The sequence below is a fragment of the Azolla caroliniana genome, unplaced genomic scaffold (assembly GCF_043228905.1).
Source record: "Azolla caroliniana isolate FFs.n. ecotype wild unplaced genomic scaffold, voAzoCaro1.0.p SCAF_16, whole genome shotgun sequence".
NCBI classification, from domain to species: Eukaryota; Viridiplantae; Streptophyta; class Polypodiopsida; order Salviniales; family Salviniaceae; genus Azolla; species Azolla caroliniana.
In genome coordinates, this window is record NW_028230451.1 from 4,314,544 (window position 1) to 4,332,241 (window position 17,698).

Consider the following 17,698-nt stretch of genomic DNA (forward strand, 5'->3'; position numbering starts at 1 on the left):
GGAACTGACGCGGATGGTAAAGGATCTCCAGATCGCCCAGGCACGGAGGGACGATGGCGAACAGGCCCGTGACCGACGACCTCTGGCTGGAAACAGGTGCATGTGGTGTGACGCGGTTGGCCACATCCAGAAGGACTGCGGGGACTTCGCCGAGGCGATGAGAAGCAACGTGGTGTCCCTGTGGAACGGTCGGGTGCACGCCAGCGAGACCCGAAGGCCCCTGGACCTGAACGTCAGGCGAGGAGGTATGAAAAGGCTGATGGAGGAGGCGGCGGCTCGTCACGCGGAGACCGTCCACTACTCGGCGTCAACTGGTATTCGGGTCAGAGGTAGTGAGGCCCCGAAGACGAACAAAGCCGGGTTCTGACCGATGATGCTAGAAGGCCTCGCCGGCGCACAACTAAGGAAAGAAGAGGCGGACCGCGCGGAAAAACGGGTCCGGGAGGTAACCGGGTGGAGTGACCCGGTGGAAGAAAAGACGGGCTTCGTCGAAGCCGCTTGTCAAAACTACGAGGCCCTGGTGGAGGACAATCGGGTAGGAAAAACCGGAGGGGCCGGATCCTCGCAACGATATGAAACTCGATTCGGGCAAAGGTGGAATGAGGCCGGTGTAACCGGCGCCTAGGATAATCCCAAGAAAGGCGGGTACCGGCTGGGCACAGAAATCGAAAGACCCACGGACCTGCGAAAGGTCCTGGAAAAACGAATCCTCGATAGCAAGGTGGAACTGTCGCTGAGGGAAGTGCTCGGGATCGCCAAGAAGGAGTTCCACGACTCCATCATGGACTTGGTGAAAAGGAAGAGGCTGTCGATGGAGACAGAACTGGAGAAGCTGGTGGAGGTGCGGATGACGCACATAGAGGACATGGCGCTGGAAGACGAGTTGGCGGAGAGCCACTATTCGAGGCCACACTGGGCCAGAGCGACCACGGAGACCCCTGTGAAGATCGGAGATGTTCATGAACTAGTGGTGGCGTTGGTGGACCACGGTTCAGAAATCAATTTGATGTCCATGGACTTCTACAAGAAGGGGAAATGGCCGATCAACACCAAGCACGGGTGGAAAATACGGGTAGCGACGCGTGCCACCGAAGAACTGCATGGTGCCTGCCCGAATGTACGAGTAAAGATCGGCGATGTCGAGATTGACCATCACTTCTTCGTGCAGGAGACGTCCTCACATCCGGTTATACTAGGAGAACCGTACATCATGGCAGCACGGATGGAGACCAAGGTGCTGGACAACGGCTCGGCCTATGCAAGGGTCAAGAGCCAGGATGGGCGTCACTCGGTCCAGTTCCTGACGGTGAGACCGAACCATGAGCGGAACCGCGAGACCCTCGGGGGCGAAAGCCGAGAGGATTTTTAGAGAGGGCTATCAAGGCGTGGGGCCGCGATAGTCCGGACACTCCGGGAAAACCCCACAAGTGTACGATAGCGAAGAAGACCTGTACCATAGGTAGGAAATTTTGGTTCTCCGACAGCGGAGGTTGTACTATAACCAGTGTCAGTGGCAGGGAGATGAAGCGAGCGGAGGAGCGGCTCAGGGGATGTAGAGTCCTCTTCCCCGACGAGGGCATCAGCGGTGCCGTGGAGGCGGTCTCTTTTGACGATACCTTGGGCGAACTACAAAAGGTGATCGGTGAAGACCTTAGAGAAGACCGGACCGTTCCGGTGGGGTCGATAGGAATGTACGAAGTCATCGCAGACTTCGAGGAAAGGATCGGGTCGGATCGGACGGCCCGCGTGGATACGAAATAGAAGACGGTGGATCGGAAGGTGAGGCCAGTCGCGGCTCCCTTGCCGGAGGGCAGCGAGTTGCGAATAAAGGGGGTTGCGTCGGACCCGAGTTTATGAAATCCGGCCCGCAGAGGACACACGTTCACCGACATAACGCTACGCGAGCTCAAAATCGGTGGGGGCGGCTTCCTATTGCTGGCGGAAGAGGACCGTTTTCGGGGAATGCTCGGAAGGCACGGGAAGGCTTTCGCATTCTCACCGGAGGAGATCGGGTGCGTAGACCCGATAGTCGTGGAACCGATGGTGATATTCACGGTACCGCATGTGCCGTGGAGTCACAAATTGATTCCAGTACCTAGAGCTCACATCCCGAAGCTGATGGAGCTGTTAAAGCAGAAGGTCGAGATGGGCATCCTTGAACCGTCGAGTGCCCCATACTCGAATCGGTGGTTTACCGTGCTGAAGAAGGACGGCACGCTACACTTTATTCAAGACCCGCAGCCGGTCAACAAGGTGACCATTCGAAACGCAGGAATCGGACCGACAATAGACGAGTTCGCGGAGGCCTTCGCCGGAAGGTCGATTTACTCGGTCGGTGATCTCTACTCGGGGTACGATCAGTTCCTGCTAGCCATAGAGAGCAGAGACATCACGACAATGTGAACTCCTCTCGGCCTAGTACGGATGTGTACCCTACCACAAGGAGGGATGAACTCGGTGGCTCACATGGTGAACGCAATGAACAAGGTGTTGAGGGATTGTATCCCGAACATCACCATACCGTTTCTGGACGACGTCCTGATCAAGGGATGCCCGGTGGAGGAAAAGGACGAGACGATCGGACCGGACGGGTGCCGGAAATTCGTGGCGACGCACATCGATGATTGCGAGAAGGTGCTGCAGAGGTTGGAGGGCGCGAGGCTCACCTTCTCTGGGGGAAAATCGGCCTTCGGGCAATCAGAGATCATGGTCGTCGGACACCTATGCGGGTCATACGGCTGGAAATCGTCTCCGACTAAGGTAGAAGCCATCTCCGTGATGAAGGACGACTGTAGCTCGGTCACGAAGGTTCGGAGGTTCTTGGGGGCGTGCGCGTTCTACCACATATGGATCCCGCATTACGCTCACGTCGCGGAGCTGTTATACGGGTTGCTGAAAAAAGGGCGAAAATTCGAGTGGAGAGACGAGCATACGGAGTCTGTCCGAAAGATGAAGGAAGCACTTGCCGCAGCTCTGGCGCTCCGGAAGGCTGTCTACGGAAAGGACACTCCAATTTACGTAACGATAGACACGAGTCCGACCGGGATTGGATGGGTCGTCAACCAAGAGGACGAGGACGGCATGCGTTTCCCAATCCGGTTCGGCGCGAAGGTCCTCAGCGAGCGACAACGAGGATACGCCCAGGTTAAACGCGAGCTCTAGGGTATCGTTTCGATTGTAAAGGCCGATAAAGACTACCTGATTGGGGCGGAGGTAATTATCGAGACAGACTGCCTGCCAATTCTTGGCATGGTTTCCAGATGCGCGACGCCGGACCTGGCAATGCTCAGGTGGATAGCGTACATCAAGTCCCTGAATCCGGAAATATGACAAATTTCCGGGAAAGACAATGCCATGGCCGACATGCTTTCAAGGGCGAGGTTTGAAAATGAGGGCGGCATGGTTTCGGAGGACGAGCAAGTCGGCGTGGACTTCTTCGAGGCGGCTCACGTAACAACCGGTAGGGAATGCACTCCAACGCTTAATGATTTCGACGAGAGCGAGTACAACGGGGAGTGGCTGCAGATCGGCGGGTTCCTGAAAACAATGACACCGGACGCGGCATGGACAACGGATGAGGCCAACCGGATTCAGAAGAAAGCCTACCGATTCTTTCTCCGGGACAGGTACATATGGAAGCACCTGAAGAAGAGGAACGGCATCCCGCTCTGAGTGGTGGCGAAGAAGGAGGAACAGGAGGATTTGCTGACGGCGTACCACGATAGCCCTAGGGCTGGACACCGTGGAACGTGGGCCACGTTTGAAAAGCTAAAGGGGAAGTACTGGTGGCCGGGACTATACCGGGACGTGCATCGTTTCGTGACGACTTGCGAAAGCTGTCAGGTGCACTCCATGATCTGACACCGGGACGAGCTTCACCTGACCTACCCTCTGACCGTCCACTTCAAGTGGATGGTGGATTTGGTGACGATGCCAATGGGGGTAGGGCAGATGCGGTATCTGGTGCTGGCTCGAGAGGATCTAACGAGCCAGGTTGAAGGCCGAGCTCTGCAGAACAAGACGACTACAGCCATATGCCGTTTTTTGTTTGAGGACGTGGTATGCCGATACGGGTGCGTAGGGAAGATCGTGGCTGACCGTGGTGAGTTGGACGCAGAAGAGGCCGAGGAGCTGTTCGACCAGCTAGGAGTCAAACTTTCGCTCACCACAACGTACAATCCGGAGGCGAACGGGAAGGTGGAGCGCGGACACGGGCCAATTGTCAAAGCACTAGTACGAGCGTGCGGAGGCCAAGTCGGGAACTGGCCACGGCTGCTACCTTATGCCTTGTGGGCGGACCGGACTATGCACAGTTCGGGAACCGGGTTCATGCCGACCGAGCTTATGTTCGGACAGAAGCCGATCATGACAACAGAGCAAACGATCTCCTCGTGGGCCACGGTGGACTGGAGGGATGAGATGAGCCGGGAGGAACTGTTGGCGGCGCGGATTCGACAGCTCGAGCGGAGGCCGGAGGACGTAGAGCGAGCCGCGGAGAAACTTCGGGTAGCAAGAATAAGGAACAAAGCCCGGTTCGACCGAACACACCGGCTCCGGCCAAGGAAGATCGAGGAAGGCGACTGGGTGCTAGTCTACGACAGCAACCTCGACAATCAGCACAGGGCCACGCGGAAGTTTGCGAGGAGGTGGTTCAGGCCTTACGTAGTTACAGGCGCCAACGACAATGGGACGTACCATCTCGCGGAGCTCGACGGTACGAGAATGGCGATACCGGTAGCGGGGAAGAGGATCAAAGCGTTCAAGAAACGACATGACGGTGAGCCGGAGCTAGGGGGCATGGACAGCAACGACGAGCAGCCTGAGGCGGAGGACGAACCAGTAAACGAGGAATAAAAGCAACGACCGGTTCTCTCCAGTAGGAACCCAATTTTGGCGCATACCGGTGCATGCGCGGTTAGGTGGGGGCGGATGTCGTGAAGAAACCTGTCCCCAGGTGCAAACCGTGTATAGCGTGTGTGAACCGGCCCTTACACGTGGGCACGCTCCTTATTGTATAGTAGATAGGTAGGCACAGAATTCGAATCCTAGGTAGCAATATTCTATAGGGAGAATCGAGGAGTATCTCTGTCCGAAAGGACAGAGAGTTAATGTGATGTAAACGGGGGAAACAGCCTCCCTCCTTGAGCTATAAAAGAGAGGGAGACGGGGGAGAGAAGGGATCGCGGGGAGAGGGGACGAAGTGCTGTCGGACTGGGACCGAGTTCTTCTTCTCTGTCGTTCTCCATAGCTTTCTTTTGTGCAGGTTCTCAGGAGGCTGATTCTGTCTCGTGGAACGCTCGTGTGCTTCTGGCAGAATCTCCATCTTGCTCCCGTGTGTCTGTAGGTGATCAGGCGTCGGCATCCGTCTCGCCGTCCTGATCGGCTGTAACCGTTCGAGTCGCCTGCATACATACAAATACATACATATTTTTTTTATGTACATACGCTAGTGTTATCAACTCGTGTCTCCTGTGTTGATTGGGCCGCGTCCCCGTGCGCTTCTTTGTCTATACGTGAGTGAGCGTCTCTCTCTTTCTCCCTCTTTTCTCACCTATTCGTCGGTCCAAGACCCCAATGGTCCCGCCTTGTTCTCCACGCACGCGCGTAGCAACGCGACAACGTGTACAACAACTTGAAGTGACTATTGTATCACTACAATAACAAGGATCAAGCACTCAAGGGACTCACAAAGAACCCAAGATCGGACTTCCTATGAAATTTGATGGGACCCGATCACAGTTCAGAGGTTTTCTTAATTAGGAACGCTTAGTGATTCAAATGCATCCTTCTTGATATCCCACCGATGCATCACGAGTGGGAATAGTAGGCACGACTTTGGTATGGTTGGCCCCCCTCTTAGAAAAAAACTCTCCCTTGTTAAATAATTTCGAAGAGTTTATTATCGAGTTTAAAGCATGTTTTGGAGATACCGACAGTGTTCGGATGACAATCAACAAAATCCGAAGATTGTGCCGAGGTGAGCAGTCGGCCTCGGCTTATGCTGCGGATTTCCATCTTCTCGCCACTAATATTCCCTAGGATGACCAGGCATTAATGGAGCAATTTCGTTTTGGCCTACCTAATGATGTCAAGGATTTACTCTTAACTTTCCCCAAAGAGCCAAAGTCATTAATAGAAGCAATCAGTCGCGCGGTGCGTGCAATAACCGCCTTTTCGAACGACGCTCACAGATGCCAAAGACAAGATCAGAGCCCACCTACGCCTCAGTTGTAGCAAAACCTTTTCCAAAGGGGTCATATAATGTGTCTCTAGCAAATACTCCAACTCCGATGGAAATCAACACCACATGTTGTCGTGAAGAAAACCGTCCCCTGGCGCAATCGGTGAATAGCGCACATGAACCGGCCCTTCATGTGTGCGCACTCTTAATGTATATAATAGAGAATTAGGTACAGAGAGAGATCCAGGGTAGTTAGATTCGGTAGGTAGGAAGTAAATGAGGGAGACGGCTCCCTTCTTGACGCTATAAAGGAGAGGGAGACGCAGGGAGAACGAAAGGGCATTAAGGAGGACGAAGTGCTGTCGAACCGGAACCGAACGCTTCTCCTCTGTCTGTTCTCAATTACCCTTCTCTGCAGGTTTCGGGAGGCTCGCGCTGCTTCGAGGAACGCCCGTGTGCTTCCGGCAGCACCTCCATCCTATTCCCATTTCGTGCGTCGACGAACAAGCATCGGCATCTGTCCGCCGGCCTGTTCGGTTGTAGCCGCTCGCGTGTTCTGTTGTGTACTCTTTATTCGTTAATATACAAACACTTGTTTCTTCCTGTCTCTGTGTCCATTCGCGTCTTCTGTGTTGACGGGCCACGCCCCTGTGTTTGTTTGCTCATACGTGACCGGGCGTCTCTCTCATCCTCTTTCCCCTTCTATCACCTGCTCTTCGGTTCAAGACCCCGGTGGTCCCGCCTTGTTTCTCCACGCACGCGCGTAACAACGCGACATCTTTGGTGAACCCGACGTGAAGCAGGCGGCAGAGGAGCAGAAGATGAGGGGGTCGGATCTTGCAGAGGCCATGGCTTCGGCCGTGGACCGGATAGTGAGCGCGCGCGAGGGCACTAGCGCCCTTGACAGGGCTATTGAGGCGATCGTTGGTATGATCGGCCGGTTCAGTGGAAAGGATGCCACGAGTTATTTGGCGTCCTATCGGGCGGAGATGTTGATGAGGGATATTCCGGAAGAGAGGCGTCTTGCCGGATTCCCTCGAGTGGCGATGCCAGGCATCCATGCGGATGTACTCGAGGTCCGGGCGGAGAGCCGGACCTAGGAAGAGTTCGAAGGACGGCTCCTGGAGAAATACGGGCTGGATGACGCGCTTCGACTTTCGAAGCGGAGCTTCATGGAGTGGGTGGAGTCCCCCAACAAAGGAAGAAATGCGTCGGTACTCCTCCGGGAGTTTGAGGAACGCTTTGCGCGCCTTTCGGTGCTCGATCGGACTATTCTGGACACAAGTCGTGTCCTACTGTTTGTCAAATCGGTTGACGCACGGGATCGGGGGCAAGTTGGCTCCTTACTGGAAACCGAAGACGGGCTGACGACCGACTGGGCCGCGGTAAAGAGAGTCCGCGGCTGTTTTGACAAACGGTGGGAGTGGGCTGATACAGAGGACTTGTCGCAGCAAGGAAGCTCGAATTGATACCGCAGGCACGAAGGGAAGAGACCCGGGAGTGGCTCGAAACCGGTTCGCCTTCGATCGGCGTGATCAGAGGCTCGTCCGGGGGAACATCTTTGGAGGAGTTGACACGAGCGGTAAAGGATCTCCAGATCGCCCAGGCTCGGAGGGAAGGCGGCGATCAGGCTCGTGACCGACGGCCTCCGGCAGGAAATAGGTGCATGTGGTGCGACGAGGTCGGCCACATCCGGAAAGACTGCGGGGACTTTATGGAGGCTTTGAGAAGCCGGGTAGTGTACCTGTGGGAGGGTCGGGTGCACGCCAACGATACCCGAAGGGCCCTCAACTGAAACGACGGAAGAGGAGGAATGAAAAGGCTGATGGAAGAGGCGGCAGCCCGGCACGTGGAGGCCGTCCACTACTTAGCGTCAGCCGGTATTCGGGTCGGGGGCAGCGGGGCCCAGAAGGAGAGCAAAGCCGAGTTCTGGCCGACGGTGCTGGAAGGCCTCGCTGGTGCCCGACTGAAGAGGGACGAGGCGGACCGCGCGGAGAAGCGGGTCCAGGAGGTAACTGGGTGGAGTGACCCGGTCGAAGAAAAGACGGGTTTCGTCGAAGCAGCTTGCCAGAACTACGAGGCTCTAGTTGAAGACAAACGGGTGGGTAGAAACGGAGGGACTAGACCCTCACAAAGATACAAAACCCGATTCGGGCCGAAACGGAACGAGGTCGGTGAGTCCAGTGCCCGGGATAACCACAAGAAGGGCGGATACCGGTTGGGCACAGAGATCGAAAGGACCACGGACCTACGAAAGGTCCTGGAAGAACGAATTCTCGACAGCAAGGTGGAACTGTCGTTGCGAGAGGTGCTCGGGATAGCCAAGAAGGAGTTCCACGACTCCGTCGTGGACTTGGTGAAGAGGAAGAGGCTGTCGACGGAAGTAGAACCGGAAAGGCCGGTGGAAGTGCGGACGACGCACATAGAGGACACGACGCTGGAAGACGAGTGGGCGGAGAGCCACTATTCGAGGCCACACTGGGCCCGAGCGACCACGGAAACCCCGGTGAAAATCGGAAATGTTCAGGAACCGGTGGTGGCACTGGTGGACCACGGTTCGGAAATAAACCTTATGTCCATGGACTTCTACAAAAAGGGGAAATGGCCAATCAACCCCACAAATGTATGATAGAGGCACGGGTGGAAGATACGGGTAGCGACGCGCGCCACCGAGGAACTACACGGGGCCTGCCCAAACGTGCGAGTCAAGATCGGCGACGTCGAAATAGACCAGCACTTCTTTGTGCAAGAAACGTCCTCGCACCCGGTCATTCTAGGGGAACCATACATTACGGCAGCGCGAATGGAGACCAAGGTGCTGGACAACGGGTCGGCTTACGCGAGGGTCAAGAGCCAAGACGGGCGTCATTCAGTCCAGTTCCTGATGGTACGACCCAACCATGAGCGAAACCGCGAGTCCCTCGGTGGCGAGAACCGAGAGGATTTTTAGAGAGGGCTGCCAAGGCATGGGGCCGCGACAGTCCGGACACTCCAGGAAAACCCCACAAATGTACGATAAAAGCGAAACCAAAGAATCCTTGTACCATAAGTAGGAAGTTTTGTTTCTCCAACAACGGGGGGTGTACGATAGTCGGCGTCATAGGTCGAGAAAAGACAAGGGCGGAAGAGCGACTTCGGGCGTGCAGAGTTCTCGGGCCCAGCGAGGAAATCAACGGAGCCGTGGAGGCGGTCTCCTTCGACGATACCTTGGGAATACTGCGAGAGGTGGTCGGAGAGGGCCTTAAAGAGGACCAGACGATACCGGTCTATTCAGAAGAGATTTATGGAGTCATCGCGGACTTCGGTCGGGGGCTCGAGTTGGATCGGATGGCCCGGGTTAACACGAAGTACAAGACTGTGGACCGGAAGGTAAGGCCAGTCGTGGCACCCTTACCGGAGGGCAGCGAGTTGCGAATCGAAGGGGTCGCATCGGACCCCAGTTTACGTGATCCGGCCTGCATAGGACACACCTTCACCGACAGAACGCTATGGGAGCTCAAAATCGGTGGGGGCGGGTTCCTACTACCGGCGAAAGAAGACCGGTTTCGGAGAATGCTCGGAAAGCACGAGAAAGCCTTCGCATTCTCGCCGGGAGAGATCGGGTGTGTAGACCCGACAGTCGTGAAGCTGATGGTGATATTCACGGTACCACATGTGCCGTGGAATCTCAAACCAATTTCGGTACCGAGAGCTCACATCCCGGAGTTGATGGAGCTATTGAGGCAGAAAGTCAATATGGGTATCCTCGAACCATTGAGTGCCCCGTACTCGAACCGATGGTTTACCGTACCGAAGAAGAACGGGACGTTGCGCTTCATTGAAGACCTGCAACCGGTCAACAGAGTGACCATTCGGAACGCAGGAATCGGACCAACGATAGACGAGTTCGCGGAGGCCTTCGCCGGAAGGTCGATCTACTCGGTCGGTGATCTGTACTTGGGGTACGATCAGTTCCAACTAGCCGTAGAGAGTAGAGACATTACGACGATGCGGACTCCTCTCGGCCTAGTGCGGATGTGTACCCTGCCACAAGGAGGAACGAACTCGGTGGCCCACATGGTGAATGCGATGAACAAGGTGCTGAGGAATTGTATCCCGGACATCACCATGCCATTCTTGGATGACATCCCGATCAAGGGATGTCCGGTGGAGGAAAAGGACGAAACGATCGGACCGGACGAATGCCGGAAATTCGTGGCGACACACATTGACGACTGCGAGAGGGTGCTGCAGAGGCTAGAGGACGTGAGGATCACCTTCTCCGGGGAGAAATCGGCCTTCGGGCAATCGGAGATCATGGTCTTCGGACATCTATGCGGAGCGTATGGCCGGAAACCGTCTCCGGCTAAGGTGGAAGCCATCTCCGCTATGGAGCCCGACTGTAACTCGGTCACGGAGGTACGGAGGTTCTTGGGAGCATGCACGTTCTACCACATATGGATCCCGCATTACGCCCACGTTGCCGAGCCGCTATATGGGTTGCTGAAAATGGGGCGAAAATTCGAGTGGCGAGACGAGCATGCGGAGTCGGTCCGAAAAATGAAGGAGGCTCTTGCTGCAGCTCCGGCACTCCGGAAGGCTGTCTACGAGAAAGGCACTCCCATCTACATAACGGTAGATACGAGTCCGACTGGAATCGGATGGGTCGTCAACCAAGAAGATGAGGACGACATTCGGTTCCCAATCCGGTTCGGCGCGAAGGTCCTCAGTGAGCGACAGCGAGGATACGCCCAGGTTAAACGCGAACTCTGGGGTATCGTTTCGGCGGTGAAGGCCGATAAAGACTATCTGATTGGGACAGAGGTGATTATCGAGACGGGCTGCCTGCCGATTCTCGGCATGGTTTCCGGATGCGCAACCCCGGACCTGGCAATGCTCAGGTGGATAGCGTACATCAAGTCACTGGATCCGGAAATACGACACATTTCCGGGAAAGACAATGCCATGGCCGACATGCTTTCGAGGGCGTGATTCGACGACGAGGGCAACATGGTTTCGGAGGACGAGGAAGTCGGCGTAGACTTCTTCGAGGCGGCTTACGTAACAACCGAGGGGGGAAGCACTCCGGCGCTTAACGATTTCAACGAGAGCAAGTACGACGGGGAGTGGCTGCAAATTGGGGGATTCTTAAGGACAATGATGTCGGACGCATCGTGGACAAGGGACGAGGCCAACCGGATCCGGAAGAAAGCATACCGATTCTTTCTCCGGGACGGATACTTGTGGAAGCACCCGAAGAAGAGGAACGACATCCCACTTCGAGTAGTGGCAATGAAGGAGGAACGGGAGGAATTGCTGAAGGCCTACCACGACAGCCCCTGGGCTGGGCACCGTGGGACGTGGGCCACGTTCGAGAAGCTGAAGGGGAAGTACTTGTGGCCGGGACTGTACCGGGACGTGCATCGGTTCGTGACAACTTGTGAGAGCTGTCAAGTGCACTCCGTAGTCCGACATCGGGATGAGCTTCACCCCACGTACCCTCTGGCCATCCACTTCAAATGGATGGTAGATTTGGTGACGATGCCGATGGGCGTAGGACAGATCTGATATCTGGTACTGGCCCGAGAGGACCTGACGAACCAGGTGGAAGGCCGAGCCCTGCAGAACAAAACAACCGCGGCCGTGTGCCGGTTCCTGATCGAGAACGTGATATGCCGATACGGGTGCGTTAGAAAGATCGTGGCTGACCTCAGGGAGTTGGACGCCGAAGAGGCCGAGGAGCTGTTCAACCAGTTGGGGGTCAAGCTCTCACTCACCGCAGCATACAATCCGGAGGCAAATGGGAAGGTAGAGCGCGGGCACGGGCCAATCGTCAAAGCGCTAGTCCGGGCATGCGGAGACCAGGTCAGGAATTGGCCGCGACTGTTACCCTATGCCTTGTGGGCGGACCAGACAACGCACAGTTCGGTAACTGGGTTCATGCCGTCGGAACTCATGTTCGGACAGAAGCCGATCATGCCGATGGAACAGACGATCTCCTCTTGGGCGACAGTAGACTGGAGCGACGAAATGAGTCGGGAAGAATTGCTAGCAGCGCGTATACGATAGCTCGAGCGGAGGCCAGAGGACGTGGAACGAGCGGCGGAGAGATTTCGGACGGCGAGGATGAAGAACAAAGCCCGGTTTGACCGGACGCACCGGCTCCGACCGAAGAAAATCGAGGAAGGCGACTGGGTGCTAGTTTACGACAACAGCCTCGACAACCAGCACCGAGCAACACGGAAGTTCGCGAAGCGGTGGTTCGGGCCTTACGTGGTAACGAGCGCCAACGACAACGGGACGTATCACCTGGCGGAACTCGATGGTACGAGAATGGCGATGTCGGTAGCAGGGAAGCGGGTCAAAGTGTTTAGGAAACGCCACGACGACGAACCGGATCTAAGAGGCCTGGACAGCGAAGACGAATAGTCCGAAACGGAGGGCGAACCGATGGACGAAGAAACGGGACCCAGACCGGTTTTCTCCAACCAGAAACCAATTTTGGCGCATACCGGTGGATGCGCGGTTAGGTGGGGGTGGATGTCGTGAAGAAAACCGTCCCCTGGCGCAATCGGTGAATAGTGCACATGAACCGGCCCTTCACGTGTGCGCACTCTTAATGTATATAATAGAGAATTAGGTACAGAGAGAGATCCAGGGTAGTTAGATTCGGTAGGTAGGAAGTAAATGAGGGAGACGACTCCCTTCTTGACGCTATAAAGGAGAGGGAGACGCAGGGAAAACGAAAGGGCATTAAGGAGGACGAAGTGCTGTCGGACCGGAACCGAACGCTTCTCCTCTGTCTGTTCTCGGTTACCCTTCTCTGCAGGTTTCGGGAGGCTCGCGCTGCTTCGAGGAACGCCCGTGTGCTTCCGGCAGCACCTCCATCCTATTCCCATTTCGTGCGTAGACGAACAGGCATCAACATCTGTCCGCCGGCCTGTTCGGTTGTAGCTGCTCGCGTGTTCTGCTGTGTACTCTTTATTCGTTAATATACAAACACTTGTTTCTTCCTGTCTCTGTGTCCATTCGTGTCTTCTGTGTTGACGGGCCACGCCCCTGTGTTTGTTTGCTCATACGTGACTGGGCGTCTCTCTCATCCTCTCTCCCCTTCTATCACCTGCTCTTCAGTTCAAGACCCCGGTGGTCCCGCCTTGTTTCTCCACGCACGTGCGTAACAACGCGACAACATCGTCGCAGAACATTATCGGAACAGGAAAAGCAGCGAGGCCGAGCAAATAGACTATGTCTCTATTGTGGTGGACTAGGGCATATTGGGGTGAACTGTCCCCATAGGCCAAGAAGACAGGTAAACCAAATAGTCGCTAGTTCTAATTGTACTAAATCTGAGTCTATTTCAGTAGGAATATCTGATAGTCCTAATAGTACTAATAGCCCAAGCCTTTCAAACAAATTTGAAATCCTTTGTCAACTAGAAGAAGAGTTAAACAATTAAGTCCAGCCAAAATAGGAGCCGTTTGGTTGGACAACCCTAGATCTTTGCAACCCATTAGTGGTTCCATTCCCTCTTAGCAAGTTAGCAATGTGTTCTCAACTCAAGTAATGGTTGGTACTAAAAGTATTCCTCTAGTACATGTCTTAGCACTCTTAGATTTTGGAGCCAACTCTTGCTTTATGGATAGGAATTTTTCCCAAGCTCATCAGATATCCCTAAGAAAACTTTCTTGCCCAACATCTGTAGTAGTTATTGATAGTCATCCCATTGCTTCCAGAAAAATCGTAGAAGAGTTAGAGCCGATTCAGGTTGTCCTAGATAACTTGGTATGTGTAGTATCATTTAATATAATTAGTAGTCCAGACCATCAAATTCTCTTGGGGTTACCATGGTTCGAATTACATAACCAAGACATAGATTAGAGAACAAGATAAATCCGGGGATCTACTCATAGGATTGCAACCATTTCGCTATGTCAATTGCGTGAGGAAGGATGCAAGGAAGCAATGTTTTTCTTCGCAGTATCAGTAAAACCTTCCAACACCACTAAAGAGGAATCTACAGTTCAACTTCCAGAGAAGTATCGTCATTATGCCGATGTGTTCGATAAGGTACAAGCCAATATGCTTCCTCGCCACTAACCGTATGATTGCCCCATTGATTTACAACTGGGAAAAGTGCCACCATGGGGCTCAATCTACAACTTGTCACCAATCGAGCTAGAAGTCCTTTGAGCCTACATAGAGGAGAATTTGGCCAACGGATTTATTTGGCATTCGAAATCTCTAGCCGGCGCACCCATTTTCGTTGTCAAGAAAAAGGATGGATCACTTCGTCTCGTCGTAGATTACCGTAGCTTGAATAAGGTCACCGTCAGGAATAGGTATGCACAGTCTCCCCCTTATCTTGACAAGTCTTTTAGAACGTATCAATGGTGCAAGGTTCTTCACAAAGATTGACTTACGAGGAGCATATAACCTTGTATGGATCCAACCAGGAGATGAATGGACTACCAGGTTTCTCACAAGATATGTGCACTTCGATATATGGTCATGCCATTCGGTCTCACTAATGCACCAACAGTCTTCCAGCACATGGCAAATGATATATTCTGAGATCTCTTGGATGTTTGTTTGATCATCTATTTGGATGATCTACTGGTTTATTCGAAGACCCAAGAAGAGCATGATTCTCATGTACTATTATTACTAAAACGGCTTCGAGAACATGGCCTTTATGCAAAACTAGAAAAATGTAGTTTCGATTGCAACTAGGTGGAATTTCTATGCTATGTCATCACCTCGGAAGGCATCTCTATGGATCCAACTAAGGTCAAAACTGTGATAGAGTGGCAGAATCCACGTTCGTTGCGAGATGTGTAATGTTTTTTAGGCTTTTCCAATTTTTACCGCAAGTTTATACAAGATTACTCAAAGCTTATTCTGCCTCTCACACAACTTACCAAGCAGGGGCAATCGTTTGTTTGGTCTAAAGAAGCGGACTTGGCTTTTGAGAGTCTTAAGAAGGCATTCACATCAGCTCCTATTCTAGCTTATGTTGATCCAACAAAACCTTTCATCATTGAGGCAGACGTGCCAGATTTCGTCTTGGGTAGCATTCTTTCACAACAAGGCGATGATGAAAAGGTGCATCCTTTGGCTTTCCACTCACACAAGTTTTGACGCCGCCGAAATCAACTATGAAATTCATGATAAAGAGCTATTAGCAATAGTGGACTCTTTCATGCAATGGAGGCATTTTCTAGAGGGATCTTCTCATCAAGTCACCGTATTCAGTGATCACAAAAATCTTGCCTACTTCTAGAATGCTCGTGTATTAAATTGGCGTCAAGCTCGGTGGGCCCAATTCCTCACTCGTTTCGACTTCAGAATTACATATCATCCTGGGAAGCAACAAGGGAAGGTAGATGCGTTATCATGGTGCTCATATCTAGCACCACATCCTGGTGAGCCAACCTTCGATAACCAAAAGCAAGTAATATTGGGACCGGCACGACTGCAAGCAACGTTGTCGTAGTATGAATCACACACTACATGAAATATGTAAAATACTATATCTGATTTAAAGTACGTATAATAAATAAAATAAAATATTAAAAATATTTATTACGTGCATATGGCAGGATTCAAACCCTGTAACCTCCATGTAGACAAACCCTAACCTTACCATTGTACTAACTTATCCTAAGTGTTCTAAATATAGATTTAATACGTATAAGACCTTTATTTACGCCTACCTTTATTAAAAGGTAAGTCATGCATTTTTTTAGAATGCATGAATACTTTATTTATAAGAAGAATGTACACCAATAAAAAATGACTCGTGCACATCTAACAAGCATGAGCACTATATTTAGGAAATAAAAGCATAGTGTAAAAAGGCAACTCATGCACATTTAGTGTGCATGAACACTTTAAAAAAAAAGCATGAAGCTATGCTTAGCCTCTTCCATCCTTATATAAGGAGGAGAGAAAGATGTATGGGGGGTTGTTGATTATTTTACAAGGATTGATTAATAAATTTTTTTTCGTGGTATTCACGATTTTGCCATCTATTTCTCTCTTACATTCTAAGTATCAATTAATACACTATACTCGTGGGATTCACGAGTTTTTCATATCTTTCTTTCCTACCATATATTTCATATTCTTAATTATCTTAGAATCTTCTTTTCTCCTAGTCCAAAACCGTGGTGGTTCCCACCCGATTCACGCAACGATCCGGAGCCGAAAGGCACGACAAAAGTGGTGAACCCGACGTGAACACGAGTGGCAAGGAGATGGAAAATTAACCAGAGGCTAACAACATGATGATGATGTTCGAGCGGATGCTTCAAGAGCAATGTGCGATGTCGGAGATAGCGGCGGTAGTAGAGCGGCTCGTGCAACGGATCAGGCAATTCAACGGAAAGGACATATCACGCTATCTTCGGGACTACAAGGCGGAAATGATACAGTGTGGGATTTCAGAAGGACTGCAAGTGACATCCTTTAACCGGGTAGCTACCGACGGGCTTCAAGCAAGTATCCACGGGCTACGACAACAAAATCCAACGTGGGAAGCGTTTGAAGATGCGCTAAAGACCACGTTCGCTATCGTGGACTCCTCCAAGGCAACGTGGAGAGGATTTGAGGATTGGGTGGAAATGTCAGACAAGGGGATGAAGGTCCTCGATGTGTTTTCGGCATTCAAAAGTCGGTTCGGGAGGTTGTTTGCGAGAGATCAAGCTATCCTCGCACCAGATAAAGTTATTATGTTCTTACGAGCCGTAGACGTCCGGGACCGGAAGGATCTTGGAGTGCTTCTAGAGGACATGACTACCGAGAGTGGCCTTACCAAAACATGGGAAAATGTGCGGGATATCGTCGCGCGATACACATAGAGGGGGCAATGGCTTGCCAACGAAGAGAAGAGGGTTTCGGAACCGATTCCGAAACCGAGATCCGGATCGAAATACTATCAATCGCGGGCTTGGGAGACTACGACCGAGAAGGGAATCGACGCAACCACGGTAGAGCAATTGCTGAAAGAAATGGAGAATCTGAAAATCGCGATGGTAAAGAAGTCGGATGACCGTCCCACAAGCTCGAAGTATATGGACCGTCGGTGCATATGGTGCGATAGCACCGAACATGATTGGAGGGATTGCGACGACCACAAGGAGGCATTACGACGGGATCTTGTCTGTTACGAGGGAAATCGGATTCATTCGATGGACTCTCGGAAGCCACTCCGACCGAACTTCCGGAAAGGCAGCATGAAGAAGGTCTTAGAGGAGGAGATCGCGGTGAAAGACAATTATGCAACAACCGCGGGAATACGTGTGGGGGAGTCAACTGCAGCAAAGGCATCTTTTTGGCCGGAAGTGTTAGAAATTTCGAAGAAAGCTGACCATGATGAAATCCGAAGCGCCGTGGAATGTATCCGGGAAGCTACGGGATGGGAGTGCCCTGTAGATAAGAATAGCGTACATGCACTATGTCAATTGCATGAAGTGTATGTGGATGAAAAACGACGGCGCACGGATGATGCGGCCGGACCATCAAAGACACCAGAAAGTT